The sequence below is a fragment of the Ursus arctos genome, unplaced genomic scaffold (genome assembly GCF_023065955.2).
Source record: "Ursus arctos isolate Adak ecotype North America unplaced genomic scaffold, UrsArc2.0 scaffold_44, whole genome shotgun sequence".
NCBI classification, from domain to species: domain Eukaryota; kingdom Metazoa; phylum Chordata; class Mammalia; order Carnivora; family Ursidae; genus Ursus; species Ursus arctos.
The window spans coordinates 665,001-678,132 of NW_026623061.1; positions in this window are offsets into that span (position 1 = coordinate 665,001).

A 13,132-nucleotide genomic window follows, 5' to 3' on the forward strand; every position below is an offset into this window, starting at 1 on the left:
ACCCGAACCCTAACCCGAACCCTAACCCGAACCCGAACCCGAACCCGAACCCGAACCCTAACCCTAACCCGAACCCGAACCCGAACCCGAACCCTAACCCGAACCCGAACCCTAACCCGAACCCTAATCCGAACCCGAACCCTAACCCGAACCCGAACCCGGACCCTAACCCTAACCCTAACCCTAACACGAACCCGAACCCTAACCCGAACCCGAACCCTAACCCGAACCCTAACCCGAACCCGAACCCGAACCCTAACCCGAACCCGAACCCTAACCCGAACCCGAACCCGAACCCGAACCCTAACCCGAACCCTAACCCTAACCCTAACCCTAACCCTAACCCTAACACGAACCCGAACCCTAACCCGAACCCGAACCCTAACCCGAACCCTAACCCGAACCCGAACCCGAACCCGAACCCGAACCCGAACCCTAACCCGAACCCGAACCCGAACCCGAACCCTAACCCGAACCCGAACCCGAAACCGAACCCGAACCCGAACCCGAACCCGAACCCGAACCTGAACCCGAAACCGAAACCGAACCGGAACCCGAACCCGAACCCTAACCCGAACCCGAACCCGAAACCGAACCCGAACCCGAACCCGAACCCTAACCCGAACCCGATACCGAACCCGAAACCGAACCCGAACCCTAACCCCAAACCCCTAACCCCAACCTGAGGAACACAGCATTGAGACACATTTGACAAAAACCCACGTCCAACGAAATATATTTTCTTCATGTGCAAACCCTATCATAACTGCTTTCGGCAAGGTAAGGAAAATGTCATATGCTTATCTGTAAGAAACAACAGTGCCCTGGAACAGTCTGAGCCCTAATATCAGCACTGTGCTTTTGGTAGCGGGAGTTAAAGCGGAGGCAAACAGCACTAAGACACATTTGGCAAAAATCGTGTTCCAACGAATAATATTTTCTTCCCTTTCAAACCCTAACGTAAGTGGTTAGGGCCAGATAAATAAATGCCATACACTTATCTGTAAGAAACAACAGTGCCCAGGAACGGGTTTCCACGTGAAGAAAATATTTCTCGTTGGAACTCCGCTTTTTTACTTTACATTCCACAACCCCTTGTGATAGGGTTTCCACGTTAAGAAAATCATTTTCGTTGGAAGCCGGTTTTTCCCAAATGTGTCTAAGTGCTGTATTCCTCGGGTTTCACTCATGCTACCAAAAGCCCAGTGATGATGTTAGGGCTTAGACTGTTCCTGGGTAATGTTGTTTCTTACACATAAGGGTGTGGCATTTTCTTTACATTGCCCAAACCACATATAATAGGGTTTCAACATGAAGAAAATATTTTTCGTTGGAAGCGGTTTTTTGTCAAATGTGTCTCGATACCGTGTTGCTTGGGATTAACTAATGCTACCAAAAGCACAATACTGATATGAGGGCTCAGACCGTACCTGGACACTTCTGTTTCTCACAGATAAGCCTATGGCATTTTCTTTACATTAGCACAAACAATTATGATACAGTTTGCAAAAGAGAAAATATATTTCATTGAAAGGCGGTTTTTGCCAAATTTTCTCAGTGCTGTTTGCCTCGGTTTTAACTCATGATACCAAAAGAACAGTGATGATCTTAGGGCTCAACCGTCCATGGGCACTGTTATTTCTTACAAATAAGTGTATGGCACATCCTTCACCTTGCCACAACAACGTAAGATAGAGTTTGCACATCAAGAAATATATTTCATTGGAACCCGTTTTTGCCAAATATGTCTCAATACTATGTCCTCAGCACTTGGGAAAAAGTCTGCACGTGGAGAAGGACTTTCTCGTGGGAAGCCGGTTTTTGTCAAATGCGTCCCAGTGCTGTGCTCCTCTCTTTTCACTCCTGCTGCCAGAAGCCCAGGGAGGATGGGAGGGCTTAGAACATGGCTGGGCACTGGGGTTTCTTCCAGAGAAGGGGATGGCATTTGCTTTCTCTTGCCACGACCCCTTGGGATAGGGTCTGCACCTCAGGAAAGCGGTTTCCGTGGGAAGACGGCTTTCTGCCCAACGGGACTCAGGGCCGTGGGCCTCGGGGGTCCCTCCGGCTCCCCAGAGCACAGGGACGAGGTGAGGGGCTTAGACCATGCCTGGGCCATGTTGTTTCTTCCACCTGGGTGTGTGGCATTTTGTTGACCTGGCTACCACCACTTGGGATAGGTTTTCCACAGCAAGAGCATATTGTTCGTCGGAAGCCGTTTGGGCCCCAGGGGGTCTCCGGGCTGTGTTCGTTGGAGTTGAACTCCTGCTAGCAAAAACGCCGGGATGAGGGAAGGGCTCAGACTGTGCCTGGGCCCTGTGGTCACTTCCAGGTCAGTGTATGGCATTTCCTTCCCCTTGCCACAGGCACCGGGGAGCATGTCTGCACGTGGAGAAGGACTTCCTCGTGGGAAGCCGATTTCTCTCAAACGTGTCCCAGGGCTGTGCTCCTCTCTTTTTACTCCGGCTACCCGAAGCCCAGGGAGGAGGGGAAGGCTTAGAACATGGCTGGGCACTGGGGTTTCTTCCAGAGAAGGGGATGGCATTTGCTTTCTCTTGCCACCACCCCTTGGGATAGGGTCTGCACCTCAGGAAAGCTGTTTCCGTGGGAAGCCGGCTTTCTGCCCAACGGGCCTCAGGGCCGTGGGCCTCGGGGGTCCCTCTGGCTCCTCAGAGCACAGGGACGAGGTGAGGGGCTTAGACCATGCCTGGGCCATGTTGTTTCTTCCACCTGGGTGTGTGGCATTTTGTTGACCTGGCTACCCCCACTCGGGATAGGTTTTCCACAGCAAGAGCATAGTGTTCGTCGGAAGCCGTTTGGGCCCCAGGGGGTCTCCGGGCTGTGTTCGTTGGGGTTGAACTCCTCCTAGCAAAACCGCCGGGATGAGGGAAGGGTTCAGACTGTGCCTGGGCCCTGTGGTCTCTTCCAGGTCAGTGTATGGCATTTCCTTCCCCTTGCCACAGGCACCTGGGAGCATGTCTTCACGTGGAGAAAGACTTTCCCGTGGGAAGCCGGTTTTTGTCAAACGGGTTCCCGTGCTCTGCTCCTCTCTTTTCACTCCTGCTGCCAGAAGCCCAGGGAGGATGGGAGGGCTTAGAACATGGCTGGGCACTGTGGTTTCTTCCAGAGAAGTGGAGGGCATTTGCTTTACCTTGCCACAACCACTTGGGATAGGGTCTGCACCTCAGGAAAACTGTCTCCGTGGGAAGCCGGCTTTTTGCAAAGGGGTCTCAGGGCCGTGTGCCTCGGCTGTCCCTCCGGCTCCCCAAAGCACAGGGACGAGTTGAGGGGCTTAGACCATGCCTGGGCAATGTTGTTTCTTACACCTGGGTGTGTGGCATTTTGTTGAGCTGGCTACCCCCACTTGGGATAGGTGTTCCACAGCAAGCACCTATTGTTCGTCGGAAGCCGTTTTTGCCCCAGGGGTCTCCGGGCTGTGTTCGTTGGGGTTGAACTCCTGCTAGCAAACCCGCCGGGTTGAGGGAAGGGTTCAGACTGTGCCTGGGCCCTGTGGTCTCTTCCAGGTCAGTGTATGGCATTTCCTTCCCCTTGCCCCAGGCACCTGGGAGCATGTCTGCACGTGGAGAAAGACTTTCCCGTGGGAAGCCGGGTTTTGTCAAACGGGTCCCCGTGCTCTGCTACTCTCTTTTCACTCCTTCTGCCAGAAGCCCAGGGAGGATGGGAGGGCTTAGAACATGGCTGGGCACTGTGGTTTCTTCCAGAGAAGTGGAGGGCATTTGCTTTACCTTGCCACAACCACTTGGGATAGGGTGTGCACCTCAGGAAAACTGTCTCCGTGGGAAGCCGGCTTTTTGCAAAGGGGTCTCAGGGCCGTGGGACTCGGGTGTCCCTCCGGCTCCCCAAAGCACAGGGACGAGGTGAGGGGCTTAGACCATGCCTGGGCAATGTTGTTTCTTACACCTGGGTGTGTGGCATTTTGTTGAGCTGGCTACCCCCACTTGGGATTGGTTTTCCACAGCAAGCGCATATTGTTCGTCGGAAGCCGTTTTTGCCTCAGGGGTCTCCGGGCTGTGTTCGTTGGGGTTGAACTCCTGCTAGCAAAACCGCCGAGTTGACGGAACGGTTCAGACTGTGCATGGGCCCTGTGGTCTCTTCCAGGTCAGTGTATGGCATTTCCTTCCCCTTGCACAGGCACCTGGGAGCATGTCTGCACGTGGAGAAAGACTTTCCCGTGGGAAGCCGGTTTTTGTCAAACGGGTCCCAGTGCTCTGCTCCTCTCTTTTCACTCCTGCTGCCAGAAGCCCAGGGAGGATGGGAGGGCTTAGAACATGGCTGGGCACTGTGGTTTCTTCCAGAGAAGTGGAGGGCATTTGCTTTACCTTGCCACAACCACTTGGGATAGGGTCTGCACCTCAGGAAAACTGTCTCCGTGGGAAGCCGGCTTTTTGCAAAGGGGTCTCAGGGCCGTGTGCCTCGGCTGTCCCTCCGGCTCCCCAAAGCACAGGGACGAGTTGAGGGGCTTAGACCATGCCTGGGCAATGTTGTTTCTTACACCTGGGTGTGTGGCATTTTGTTGAGCTGGCTACCCCCACTTGGGATAGGTGTTCCACAGCAAGCACCTATTGTTCGTCGGAAGCCGTTTTTGCCCCAGGGGTCTCCGGGCTGTGTTCGTTGGGGTTGAACTCCTGCTAGCAAACCCGCCGGGTTGAGGGAAGGGTTCAGACTGTGCCTGGGCCCTGTGGTCTCTTCCAGGTCAGTGTATGGCATTTCCTTCCCCTTGCCCCAGGCACCTGGGAGCATGTCTGCACGTGGAGAAAGACTTTCCCGTGGGAAGCCGGGTTTTGTCAAACGGGTCCCCGTGCTCTGCTACTCTCTTTTCACTCCTTCTGCCAGAAGCCCAGGGAGGATGGGAGGGCTTAGAACATGGCTGGGCACTGTGGTTTCTTCCAGAGAAGTGGAGGGCATTTGCTTTACCTTGCCACAACCACTTGGGATAGGGTGTGCACCTCAGGAAAACTGTCTCCGTGGGAAGCCGGCTTTTTGCAAAGGGGTCTCAGGGCCGTGGGACTCGGGTGTCCCTCCGGCTCCCCAAAGCACAGGGACGAGGTGAGGGGCTTAGACCATGCCTGGGCAATGTTGTTTCTTACACCTGGGTGTGTGGCATTTTGTTGAGCTGGCTACCCCCACTTGGGATTGGTTTTCCACAGCAAGCGCATATTGTTCGTCGGAAGCCGTTTTTGCCTCAGGGGTCTCCGGGCTGTGTTCGTTGGGGTTGAACTCCTGCTAGCAAAACCGCCGAGTTGACGGAACGGTTCAGACTGTGCATGGGCCCTGTGGTCTCTTCCAGGTCAGTGTATGGCATTTCCTTCCCCTTGCACAGGCACCTGGGAGCATGTCTGCACGTGGAGAAAGACTTTCCCGTGGGAAGCCGGTTTTTGTCAAACGGGTCCCAGTGCTCTGCTCCTCTCTTTTCACTCCTGCTGTCAGAAGCCCAGGGAGGATGGGAGGGCTTAGAACATGGCTGGGCACTGTGGTTTCTTCCAGAGAAGTGGAGGGCATTTGCTTTACCTTGCCACAACCACTTGGGATAGGGTCTGCACCTCAGGAAAACTGTCTCCGTGGGAAGCCGGCTTTTTGCAAAGGGGTCTCAGGGCCGTGTGCCTCGGCTGTCCCTCCGGCTCCCCAAAGCACAGGGACGAGGTGAGGGGCTTAGACCATGCCTGGGCAATGTTGTTTCTTACACCTGGGTGTGTGGCATTTTGTTGAGCTGGCTACCCCCACTTGGGATAGGTGTTCCACAGCAAGCACCTATTGTTCGTCGGAAGCCGTTTTTGCCCCAGGGGTCTCCGGGCTGTGTTCGTTGGGGTTGAACTCCTGCTAGCAAACCCGCCGGGTTGAGGGAAGGGTTCAGACTGTGCCTGGGCCCTGTGGTCTCTTCCAGGTCAGTGTATGGCATTTCCTTCCCCTTGCCCCAGGCACCTGGGAGCATGTCTGCACGTGGAGAAAGACTTTCCCGTGGGAAGCCGGGTTTTGTCAAACGGGTCCCCGTGCTCTGCTCCTCTCTTTTCACTCCTGCTGCCAGAAGCCCAGGGAGGATGGGAGGGCTTAGAACATGGCTGGGCACTGTGGTTTCTTCCAGAGAAGTGGAGGGCATTTGCTTTACCTTGCCACAACCACTTGGGATAGGGTCTGCACCTCAGGAAAACTGTTTCCGTGGGAAGCCGGCTTTTTCAAAGGGGTCTCAGGGCCGTGTGCCTCGGCTGTCCCTCCGGCTCCCCAAAGCACAGGGACGAGGTGAGGGGCTTAGACCATGCCTGGGCAATGTTGTTTCTTACACCTGGGTGTGTGGCATTTTGTTGAGCTGGCTACCCCCACTTGTGATAGGTGTTCCACAGCAAGCACCTATTGTTCGTCGGAAGCCGTTTTTGACCCAGGGGTCTCCGGGCTGTGTTCGTTGGGGTTGAACTCCTGCTAGCAAACCCGCCGGGTTGAGGGAAGGGTTCAGACTGTGCCTGTGCCCTGTGGTCTCTTCCAGGTCAGTGTATGGCATTTCCTTCCCCTTGCCCCAGGCACCTGGGAGCATGTCTGCACGTGGAGAAAGACTTTCCCGTGGGAAGCCGGGTTTTGTCAAACGGGTCCCAGTGCTCTGCTCCTCTCTTTTCACTCCTGCTGTCAGAAGCCCAGGGAGGATGGGAGGGCTTAGAACATGGCTGGGCACTGTGGTTTCTTCCAGAGAATTGGGGGCATTTGCTTTACCTTGCCACAACCACTTGGGATAGGGTGTGCACCTCAGGAAAACTGTTTCCGTGGGAAGCCGGCTTTTTGCAAAGGGGTCTCAGGGCCGTGGGACTCGGGTGTCCCTCCGGCTCCCCAAAGCACAGGGACGAGGTGAGGGGCTTAGACCATGCCTGGGCAATGTTGTTTCTTACACCTGGGTGTGTGGCATTTTGTTGAGCTGGCTACCCCCACTTGGGATTGGTTTTCCACAGCAAGCGCATATTGTTCGTCGGAAGCCATTTTTGCCTCAGGGGTCTCCGGGCTGTGTTCGTTGGGGTTGAACTCCTGCTAGCAAAACCGCCGGGTTGACGGAACGGTTCAGACTGTGCCTGGGCCCTGTGGTCTCTTCCAGGTCAGTGTATGGCATTTCCTTCCCCTTGCCACAGGCACCTGGGAGCATGTCTGCACGTGGAGAAAGACTTTCCCGTGGGAAGCCGGGTTTTGTCAAACGGGTCCCAGTGCTCTGCTCCTCTCTTTTCACTCCTGCTGTCAGAAGCCCAGGGAGGATGGGAGGGCTTAGAACATGGCTGGGCACTGTGGTTTCTTCCAGAGAAGTGGAGGGCATTTGCTTTACCTTGCCACAACCACTTGGGATATGGTCTGCACCTCAGGAAAACTGTTTCCGTGGGAAGCCGGCTTTTTGCAAAGGGGTCTCAGGGCCGTGTGCCTCGGCTGTCCCTCCGGCTCCCCAAAGCACAGGGACGAGGTGAGGGGCTTAGACCATGCCTGGGCAATGTTGTTTCTTACACCTGGGTGTGTGGCATTTTGTTGAGCTGGCTACCCCCACTTGGGATTGGTTTTCCACAGCAAGCGCATATTGTTCGTCGGAAGCCGTTTTTGCCTCAGGGGTCTCCGGGCTGTGTTCGTAGGGGTTGAACTCCTGCTAGCAAAACCGCCGGGTTGACGGAACGGTTCAGACTGTGCCTGGGCCCTGTGGTCTCTTCCAGGTCAGTGTATGGCATTTCCTTCCCCTTGCCACAGGCACCTGGGAGCATGTCTGCACGTGGAGAAAGACTTTCCCGTGGGAAGCCGGTTTTTGACAAACGGGTCCCAGTGCTCTGCTCCTCTCTTTTCACTCCTGCTGCCAGAAGCCCAGGGAGGATGGGAGGGCTTAGAACATGGCTGGGCACTGTGGTTTCTTCCAGAGAAGTGGAGGGCATTTGCTTTACTTTGCCACAACCACTTGGGATAGGGTCTGCACCTCAGGAAAACTGTCTCCGTGGGAAGCCGGCTTTTTGCAAAGGGGTCTCAGGGCCGTGTGCCTCGGCTGTCCCTCTGGCACCCCAAAGCACAGGGACGAGTTGAGGGGCTTAGACCATGCCTGGGCAATGTTGTTTCTTACACCTGGGTGTGTGGCATTTTGTTGAGCTGGCTACCCCCACTTGGGATAGGTGTTCCACAGCAAGCACCTATTGTTCGTCTGAAGCCGTTTTTGACCCAGGGGTCTCCGGGCTGTGTTCGTTGGGGTTGAACTCCTGCTAGCAAACCCGCCGGGTTCAGGGAAGGGTTCAGACTGTGCCTGGGCCCTGTGGTCTCTTCCAGGTCAGTGTATGGCATTTCCTTCCCCTTGCCCCAGGCACCTGGGAGCATGTCTGCACGTGGAGAAAGACTTTCCCGTGGGAAGCCGGGTTTTGTCAAACGGGTCCCAGTGCTCTGCTCCTCTCTTTTCACTCCTGCTGTCAGAAGCCCAGGGAGGATGGGAGGGCTTAGAACATGGCTGGGCACTGTGGTTTCTTCCAGAGAATTGGGGGCATTTGCTTTACCTTGCCACAACCACTTGGGATAGGGTCTGCACCTCAGGAAAACTGTTTCCGTGGGAAGCCGGCTTTTTGCAAAGGGGTCTCAGGGCCGTGGGACTCGGCTGTCCCTCCGGATCCCCAAAGCACAGGGACGAGGTGAGGGGCTTAGACCATGCCTGGGCAATGTTGTTTCTTACACCTGGGTGTGTGGCATTTTGTTGAGCTGGCTACCCCCACTTGGGATTGGTTTTCCACAGCAAGGGCATATTGTTCATCGGAAGCCATTTTTGCCTCAGGGGTCTCCGGGCTGTGTTCGTTGGGGTTGAACTCCTGCTAGAAAAACCGCCGGGTTGACGGAACGGTTCAGACTGTGCCTCGGCCCTGTGGTCTCTTCTAGGTCAGTGTATGGCATTTCCTTCCCCTTGCCACAGGCACCTGGAAGCATGTCTGCACGTGGAGAAAGACTTTCCCGTGGGAAGCCGGTTTTTGTCAAACGGGTCCCAGTGCTCTGCTCCTCTCTTTTCACTCCTGCTGTCAGAAGCCCAGGGAGGATGGGAGGGCTTAGAACATGGCTGGGCACTGTGGTTTCTTCCAGAGAAGTGGAGGGCATTTGCTTTACCTTGCCACAACCACTTGGGATATGGTCTGCACCTCAGGAAAACTGTCTCCGTGGGAAGCCGGCTTTTTGCAAAGGGGTCTCAGGGCCGTGGGCCTCGGCTGTCCGTCCGGATCCCCAAAGCACAGGGACGAGGTGAGGGGCTTAGACCATGCCTGGGCAATGTTGTTTCTTACACCTGGGTGTGTGGCATTTTGTTGAGCTGGCTACCCCCACTTGGGATAGGTGTTCCACAGCAAGCACCTATTTTTCGTCGGAAGCGGTTTTTGCCCCAGGGGTCTCCGTGCTATGTTCGTTGGGGTTGAACTCCTGCTAGCAAAACCGCCGGGTTGAGGGAAGGGTTCAGACTGTGCCTGGGCCCTGTGGTCTCTTCCAGGTCAGTGTATGGCATTTCCTTCCCCTTGCCCCAGGCACCTGGGAGCATGTCTGCACGTGGAGAAAGACTTTCCCGTGGGAAGCCGGGTTTTGTCAAACGGGTCCCCGTGCTCTGCTCCTCTCTTTTCACTCCTGCTGCCAGAAGCCCAGGGAGGATGGGAGGGCTTAGAACATGGCTGGGCACAGTGGTTTCTTCCAGAGAAGTGGAGGGCATTTGCTTTACCTTGCCACAACCACTTGGGATAGGGTGTGCACCTCAGGAAAACTGTTTCCGTGGGAAGCCGGCTTTTTCAAAGGGGTCTCAGGGCCGTGTGCCTCGGCTGTCCCTCCGGCTCCCCAAAGCACAGGGACGAGGTGAGGGGCTTAGACCATGCCTGGGCAATGTTGTTTCTTACACCTGGGTGTGTGGCATTTTGTTGAGCTGGCTACCCCCACTTGGGATAGGTGTTCCACAGCAAGCACCTATTGTTCGTCGGAAGCCGTTTTTGACCCAGGGGTCTCCGGGCTGTGTTCGTTGGGGTTGAACTCCTGCTAGCAAAACCGCCGGGTTGAGGGAAGTGTTCAGACTGTGCCTGGGCCCAGTGGTCTCTTCCAGGTCAGTGTATGGCATTTCCTTCCCCTTGCCCCAGGCACCTGGGAGCATGTCTGCACGTGGAGAAAGACTTTCCCGTGGGAAGCCGGTTTTTGTCAAACGGGTCCCCGTGCTCTGCTCCTCTCTTTTCACTCCTGCTGCCAGAAGCCCAGGGAGGATGGGAGGGCTTAGAACATGGCTGGGCACTGTGGTTTCTTCCAGAGAAGTGGAGGGCATTTGCTTTACCTTGCCACAACCACTTGGGATAGGGTCTGCACCTCAGGAAAACTGTCTCCGTGGGAAGCCGGCTTTTTGCAAAGGGGTCTCAGGGCCGTGTGCCTCGGCTGTCCCTCCGGCTCCCCAAAGCACAGGGACGAGGTGAGGGGCTTAGACCATGCCTGGGCAATGTTGTTTCTTACACCTGGGTGTGTGGCATTTTGTTGAGCTGGCTACCCCCACTTGGGATAGGTGTTCCACAGCAAGCACCTATTGTTCGTCGGAAGCCGTTTTTGACCCAGGGGTCTCCGGGCTGTGTTCGTTGGGGTTGAACTCCTGCTAGCAAACCCGCCGGGTTGAGGGAAGGGTTCAGACTGTGCCTGGGCCCTGTGGTCTCTTCCAGGTCAGTGTATGGCATTTCCTTCCCCTTGCCACAGGCACCTGGGAGCATGTCTGCACGTGGAGAAAGACTTTCCCGTGGGAAGCCGGGTTTTGTCAAACGGGTCCCAGTGCTCTGCTCCTCTCTTTTCACTCCTGCTGTCAGAAGCCCAGGGAGGATGGGAGGGCTTAGAACATGGCTGGGCACTGTGGTTTCTTCCAGAGAAGTGGAGGGCATTTGCTTTACCTTCCCACAACCACTTGGGATAGGGTCTGCACCTCAGGAAAACTGTTTCCGTGGGAAGCCGGCTTTTTGCAAAGGGGTCTCAGGGCCGTGTGCCTCGGCTGTCCCTCCGGCTCCCCAAAGCACAGGGACGAGGTGAGGGGCTTAGACCATGCCTGGGCAATGTTGTTTCTTACACCTGGGTGTGTGGCATTTTGTTGAGCTGGCTACCCCCACTTGGGATTGGTTTTCCACAGCAAGCGCATATTGTTCGTCGGAAGCCGTTTTTGCCTCAGGGGTCTCCGGGCTGTGTTCGTTGGGGTTGAACTCCTGCTAGCAAAACCGCCGGGTTGACGGAACGGTTCAGACTGTGCCTGGGCCCTGTGGTCTCTTCCAGGTCAGTGTATGGCATTTCCTTCCCCTTGCCACAGGCACCTGGGAGCATGTCTGCACGTGGAGAAAGACTTTCCCGTGGGAAGCCGGTTTTTGACAAACGGGTCCCCGTGCTCTGCTCCTCTCTTTTCACTCCTGCTGCCAGAAGCCCAGGGAGGATGGGAGGGCTTAGAACATGGCTGGGCACTGTGGTTTCTTCCAGAGAAGTGGAGGGCATTTGCTTTACCTTGCCACAAACACTTGGGATAGGGTCTGCACCTCAGGAAAACTGTCTCCGTGGGAAGCCGGCTTTTTGCAAAGGGGTCTCAGGGCCGTGTGCCTCGGCTGTCCCTCCGGCTCCCCAAAGCACAGGGACGAGGTGAGGGGCTTAGACCATGCCTGGGCAATGTTGTTTCTTACACCTGGGTGTGTGGCATTTTGTTGAGCTGGCTACCCCCACTTGGGATTGGTTTTCCACAGCAAGCGCATATTGTTCGTCGGAAGCCGTTTTTGCCTCAGGGGTCTCCGGGCTGTGTTCGTTGGGGTTGAACTCCTGCTAGCAAACCCGCCGGGTTGAGGGAAGGGTTCAGTCTGTGCCTGGGCCCTGTGGTCTCTTCCAGGTCAGTGTATGGCATTTCCTTCCCCTTGCCCCAGGCACCTGGGAGCATGTCTGCACGTGGAGAAAGACTTTCCCGTGGGAAGCCGGGTTTTGTCAAACGGGTCCCAGTGCTCTGCTCCTCTCTTTTCACTCCTGCTGTCAGAAGCCCAGGGAGGATGGGAGGGCTTAGAACATGGCTGGGCACTGTGGTTTCTTCCAGAGAATTGGGGGCATTTGCTTTACCTTGCCACAACCACTTGGGATAGGGTCTGCACCTCAGGAAAACTGTTTCCGTGGGAAGCCGGCTTTTTGCAAAGGGGTCTCAGGGCCGTGGGACTCGGGTGTCCCTCCGGCTCCCCAAAGCACAGGGACGAGGTGAGGGGCTTAGACCATGCCTGGGCAATGTTGTTTCTTACACCTGGGTGTGTGGCATTTTGTTGAGCTGGCTACCCCCACTTGGGATTGGTTTTCCACAGCAAGCGCATATTGTTCGTCGGAAGCCATTTTTGCCTCAGGGGTCTCCGGGCTGTGTTCGTTGGGGTTGAACTCCTGCTAGCAAAACCGCCGGGTTGACGGAACGGTTCAGACTGTGCCTCGGCCCTGTGGTCTCTTCCAGGTCAGTGTATGGCATTTCCTTCCCCTTGCCACAGGCACCTGGAAGCATGTCTGCACGTGGAGAAAGACTTTCCCGTGGGAAGCCGGTTTTTGTCAAACGGGTCCCAGTGCTCTGCTCCTCTCTTTTCACTCCTGCTGTCAGAAGCCCAGGGAGGATGGGAGGGCTTAGAACATGGCTGGGCACTGTGGTTTCTTCCAGAGAAGTGGAGGGCATTTGCTTTACCTTGCCACAACCACTTGGGATAGGGTGTGCACCTCAGGAAAACTGTCTCCGTGGGAAGCCGGCTTTTTGCAAAGGGGTCTCAGGGCCGTGGGACTCGGGTGTCCCTCCGGCTCCCCAAAGCACAGGGACGAGGTGAGGGGCTTAGACCATGCCTGGGCAATGTTGTTTCTTACACCTGGGTGTGTGGCATTTTGTTGAGCTGGCTACCCCCACTTGGGATAGGTGTTCCACAGCAAGCACCTATTTTTCGTCGGAAGCGGTTTTTGCCCCAGGGGTCTCCGTGCTATGTTCGTTGGGGTTGAACTCCTGCTAGCAAAACCGCCGGGTTGAGGGAAGGGTTCAGACTGTGCCTGGGCCCTGTGGTCTCTTCCAGGTCAGTGTATGGCATTTCCTTCCCCTTGCCCCAGGCACCTGGGAGCATGTCTGCACGTGGAGAAAGACTTTCCCGTGGGAAGCCGGGTTTTGTCAAAC